This window comes from Palaemon carinicauda, chromosome 24 (assembly GCF_036898095.1).
Source record: "Palaemon carinicauda isolate YSFRI2023 chromosome 24, ASM3689809v2, whole genome shotgun sequence".
Lineage (NCBI taxonomy): Eukaryota > Metazoa > Arthropoda > Malacostraca > Decapoda > Palaemonidae > Palaemon > Palaemon carinicauda.
This window is the reverse complement of record NC_090748.1, coordinates 85243574-85249860: the sequence shown is the minus strand read 5'-3', so window position 1 is coordinate 85249860 and position 6287 is coordinate 85243574.

The window sequence follows — 6287 nt, the reverse complement described above, 5'->3', positions numbered from 1 at the left end:
AAAGTTTACTTAACCTAGCCATTGCCTGATTTGCATTTTTCAATCTTTCATTAAATTCAAATTCTATAAAATCCTCTATTAGAGATCATAGTTACTAAATATTCAAATGATTCCACCTCATAAATGCTTTCTCCTTCCAATCATATTTCATCTTCCATTGCATATTCCATCCTCATCATCTCTGTGTTTCTTTTATTTATTTTGAGCCCAACCTCATGTGCTATTTCATGCATTCTTGTAAGTAAGTTTGCAAGTCCTGTGGTGTTCTGCTGATAAGGACAGCGTCATCAGCATACTCAAGGTCAGGTGATTAAATTCCTGTTACCAATCCAGTCCAATCCATCTGCACCATCCCCAACTGTTCTTTGCATTACAATATATATATATATATATATATATATATACGTATATATATACATATATATATATACGTATATATAAACATATATATATACATATATATATGTACACATATATAAATATCGTATATATGTATGTATGTATGGATATATACAAATGGAGAGAGAGAGAGAGAGAGAGAGAGAGAGAGAGAGAGAGAGAGAGCTTACCACACAGTGTCTGTCTTATCAGTTTACTCACCACTTGAATTAACTTGCTAGACGTCACCGCTTGATTAAATAAATTTAGCGTCTTGTCTAACAAGCATACGAAGCAACAAAGTGAATTACCCCAAAAGTTGAATATTATGCAATGTAGGACTAAACACTTTGTCTCGTGGATCTTATTTTACCATTTTTATACTGAACATGTTTCCCAAATTTCTACATCATCCGAAGAAGGTTGTCATGCAACCTATTCATCTCTCTTGGGTCATTTCCTCCCAGTTTGTTTACTTCTGAGATCCTCCACTACATTTCACACGATGTTTATGCAAACAAATGCATTTGCATAATGTTGCACGCATGCGCTTCTAAACGTACATAGTGTCGACACCAAATAATAAATGGGGAAACATAAATGCAGTTTTCCTGTTATTCTGAAAATTATCTGGAGGACAGTTTGCTTGGAGATGCCAGCTTTTATTTGTTGACGTCACTAAGACATTGGCTTTTCATTATACACACACACACACACACACACACACACATATATATATATATATATATACACACATAAAATCAGTTCACTTGTGTTTCCGCCAATAATTTATTTTAAAAGGGCCATGTTTCATATGTATTCAGAGTTAATTTGTATTTCGCTACGTTAATTATTTTTGAAGATTTTCAGTCTCCAAAAGTATGAGCCTTGTAAAAATAGAAATCCACTGTATGATGACATGGACTTCTCCCAGGAAATTTTTTTTTTTCTAAAAAGTTGTAAAGTTATTCATAAGAGCCAGTTGGAATATGGCACGGTGCCAGGGTGTGTTCGCAACAAGATTATAGTGGTCTGATGATTACTCTCTCTCTCTCTCTCTCTCTCTCTCTCTCTCTCTCTCTCTCATGATAATTATTGCCTGCCTTATAGGCTTAAATTAGGTTGGTCGTATTTACATATCTCTTTGCATTTGATTCTCGTTTGCTTTTCTGAATTATTATCATTGTCATTTCTGAAACACATTTACTTATATATATAATTTTTTTTTATCAGACGCTGTTTATTTATATTTTGCGTCCAGTGTTGTATTATATATCCACTTCCAAATCACATTTGCGGTTTAACCCTATTATTATTGTAAATAAGCAGAATATCTGCTTAATACTTGGAAGTGACACCAAAAATTGGATGCTAGATTAATATCATACTTATGCTGTTAACAACATCAGACTAAGAGTTAATGTAGCAGACCTCAGGAACCATGTGCGGGCGGTAATGTTTCATATAAAAGGCTTTTCACTTTGTAAGGATACTTACGGTATGAAGGTGTGATATCAGAGAAATTCAAATAAAAGTGTCTCTCTCTCTCTCTCTCTCTCTCTCTCTCTCTCTCTCTCTCTAGCCATGAGGAGAGAGCGACCGTAACCCTTTTCCATTATGTAATAGAATTATAGTCATAAATGAAAATTCTCTCTCTCTCTCTCTCTCTCTCTCTCTCTCTCTCTCTCTCTAATTTACAGTTTAGATGAATCATTTACTGCTAATGCGAAAATTAATGTCTCGGTCTCTCTCTCATAAATGAAAATTATGACTCTCTCTCTCTCTCTCTCTCTCTCTCTCTTTCCATCACTTGTGCAACCGAACTAGGCTTTAAAATCAGTCAAAATCCCGAGGAAAGCGATTTCAACCTTTTATAAACTCCTAGGAAATCTCCTAATGCCGTGGAATCCGGATTTATGTGCATTTGATCTTCGGTATGATGATGTCATAAATCGCAAAGGATTAAAGTTCACACAAATCGGTCTCGTACGGGTGAAGCTTTTCTGGGATTAATTGGGGTTCATGTAGAGGGGTTAACTGGTAATAATAACCGAAAGGGGGAATATTGCATATGTATATTTTCATTTTCGTTGTTGTTATTATTATTATTTATTATTATTATTATTATTATTAGTAGTAGTAGTAGTAGTAGTAGTAGTAGTAGTACTTGTGCTCTTATTCCTGCTTATTATTAATATTGTATTTATTTATTTATTATTATTATTATTATTATTCTTACTATTTTTATTAATATTAAGATCATTTCTTAAATATAAGGCAATTTTTTTTACTTTGAATAACTCGGACGCAATACTACTACTACTACTACTACTACTACTACTACTACTACTACTATTGTTATTCTTGCCAGCTGCAATGAGATTTAAACAATTTCTTAAATTTAAGTCAATCTTATACTTTGAATAATCCATACGCAATGTTATTATTATTATTATTACTTTTGTTGTTTATCTTGCCAGCTGCATGGATAGCTCGCACAAAAAAGTATTATCATTTTTTTTCTCCAACCCAGGGCGATTAAATTATAAATAAGTTTAATTATGCATATTGCTTTTTCGCTACCGAATAATAATGTCGTATACTTGCTCCCTAAAAGTTGAGACCGAAACTTTAATAAATCAGGGGTTTGCCAGAAGGTGAAATATGCATATATTGCATGCGAGTGAGGTGGATGGAAAAGGAGGAAAATGAGGACGGGGAGGGAAGTGGGACAGAAGAGAGCAGGTGGGGAGATGAGGTTGCAGGAAAATTGGAGATGAGAGAAAAAAACGAGGTGCAATTGGAGTGTAAAATACAGTGAGGTGATAAACGAGAGAGAGAGAGAGAGAGAGAGAGAGAGAGAGAGAGAGAGAGGATATAAAAAAGGAAGATGAATCGAGGAACATTAAAAGTTGGAAAGATTAATCGCTTTGAAGAACTGAGGAAGAGAGAAATGTTTAAAAAAGAAGGAACAACGAAAAGTTCTCTTCGTTGGAGAGAGAGAGAGAGAGAGAGAGAGAGAGAGAGAGAGAGACTTCCTTGAAGAATATCTAGACTTTATTAGCTGAGGATTTTAAAAAGAAAGGAGATTGGAATATTAGGAATGGAATTCACATAACAATTGTGAGGTTTCCTGTGTTGCTGATTTTTTGTTTGTTTATTTTTTTCCTTCCAGCATCCATGATTCAATAATTTAAGTATAAACTACTCCTAGGTTTTAACACCGATTTATACACACATACACGTATATCTAAACATATATCTGTATATATATATATATATATATATATATTTATATATATATATATATACACTGTACATGTGTATAAATACATTCTCTCTCTCTCTCTCTCTCTCTCTCTCTCTCTCTATATAATATATATATATATGTATATATACATATATATACATATATATATATATATATATATAATATATATATATAATGTGTATGTATGCATATATATACTGTAGATAGATAGATATAGATATAGATATATATATATATATATATATACACACACACACATATGAACAGAAGATTCATGATATATCGTAAATTTTATCTCTATGATTCCTTTCGGGCATTAAATACCCTTAGGAAAACAATTACCGAGAATAGCTTTTACAAGACCATATCCCATCCATAAATAGGATTGAAAATGAAGACCATTTGAAATTGCGCAATTTGATCCAGAAACGTAAGCACACGACATGAGTAATGGCTTTTAACTGCCGCAAGGGGCCACTTGCGGGTGCTTTTGTTTATGCAAGGATGACAGCTATGTTTACATAAGAGCATATTTTCGGCCTGGTATCCTTTCTTCAAATTCCTTTCCTATTTCGTCCTGCATGGCTGCTTTTGTTGTGATTTCCTGCAGGAAGTGATGAGTTGTAAATATGAACTTTTAAGGAGAATTTCTTCGAATAATAATACATTTCCTGCCCGGTGTATTTGTGTGTGTGTGTGTGTGTGTGTGTGTTTGTTGGTATGATATCTCGAACAGGGAATGAATTTAAACGATATTACTTGTAATAATAGGATATATATGACGTATGTAACTCGCCATATGATTAACTTATAGACTTCAATTAAAGATTTGATATATTATCGGTAAGCAAAACTTCTTGTTCTTAATAGTTTCAGGTATTTTTGTCCATATTTGATGGCGTTACTTCCTTTGTCACCCACCAAAATATAACCATAAAAGATATGATTTCTTTATGTTTAATAAAGCCATATTACAAACATTTCTTCTTCGTAAAATCTAAAGGGAGAAACATTTCTATATTATTATTATTATTATTATTATTATTATTATTATATTATTATTATTATTATTACTTGCTAAGCTAGAACCCTAGTTGGAAAAGCAGGATGCCATAAGCCCAGGGGTTCCAACAAGGAAAATAGCCCAGTGAGGAAAGGAAACAAGGTAAAAAATTACATATTTTAAGAAGAGTAACATTGAAATAAATATCTCATATATTAACTATAAAAACAATATCAAAACAAGAGGAAGAGAAATAATACAGAATAGTATGTCCGAGTGTACCCTCAAGCAGAGAACTCTAATCCAAGACGTTGGGAGACCACAGAGGCTATGGCACTACCCAAGACTAGAGAACAATGGTTTGATGTTTGATGATGTTCTAGAAGAGCTGGTAATGGTAATGATGATAATATTAATGATAATAATAATAACTGATTATTATAATTTTTATCATTGCTCTGTTATTTTTTAATGTGGAATTAAAATATTCGAAGGATTTTTCTTAGTCCTTTAAAATCCTGCGAGGTGGCAATTTCCCCATAGAAAAATAGAAGCGGCCTCTTTTGTAAGATTGTGGGACTTATCCTCCTTATAGAGACGTCCTGAGTGCCGAGAATGTCCTGCCGTGCAAAGGGCTTTGTATCCTATCCTAATAGGAGCCCAAAGGGCCCCATAATCCCATTTCCTTCGACGCCTCCTTCAACGCGGTTTTCGACTAAATGGGAACTGCAAGCGATTATGGGTCTCCAGGCGGAAATTTTCTTCAACTCTTTCGACATTTACGAAAATTTATTTAAGTGTCTTTCAAGATTTTTGTTCTATCCTATTTCTGATGACTTTTCTTTTGTCTTTTGCTTTTTTAAGTCATGAATGTTATTTTACTCAAAATTTGTTATTACAATAGCCATTATTAATTTTTTAAGTATAGTTGAAGATTTTATTTTCTATCCTATTTCTGATGACTTTTCTTTTGTCTTTTGCTTTTTTAAGTCATGGGTGTTATTTTACTGAAAATTTGTTATTACAATAGCCATTATTAATTTTTCAAGTATCGTTGAAGATTTTATTTTCTATCCTATTTCTGATGAATTTTCTTTTGTCTTCTGCTTTTTTAAGTCATGGGTGTTATTTTACTGAAAATTTGTTATTACAATAGCCATTATTAATTTTTTAAGTATCGTTGAAGATTTTATTTTTCTATCCTATTTCTGATGACTTTTCTTTTGTCTTTTGCTTTTTTAAGTCATGGGTGTTATTTTACTGAAAATTTGTTATTACAATAGCCATTATTAATTTTATAAGTATCGTTGAAGATTTTTTCTATCCTATTTCTGATGACTTTCCTTTTGTCATTTGCTTTTTTAAATCATGAATGTAATTTTACTTGAAATGTATTATTACAATAGCCATTACTAATTTTTGTTGATTATTGAGGATAGAACACTGAACTTTGTAGGAACTCTCGTTGGTTGTTTGAAGAACGCCTTGCATATAGCAAGACACGGGCTCTTGCACGTAAGAACTTTAATCCTATCATATATTTTTACAACGACTTATTCTCATGAAGTCTTGACGTGAATCGAAGTTTTCCTAGTGCACTGACGGTCGCTTCATTTCCTTCTTCTTCTGATGGGT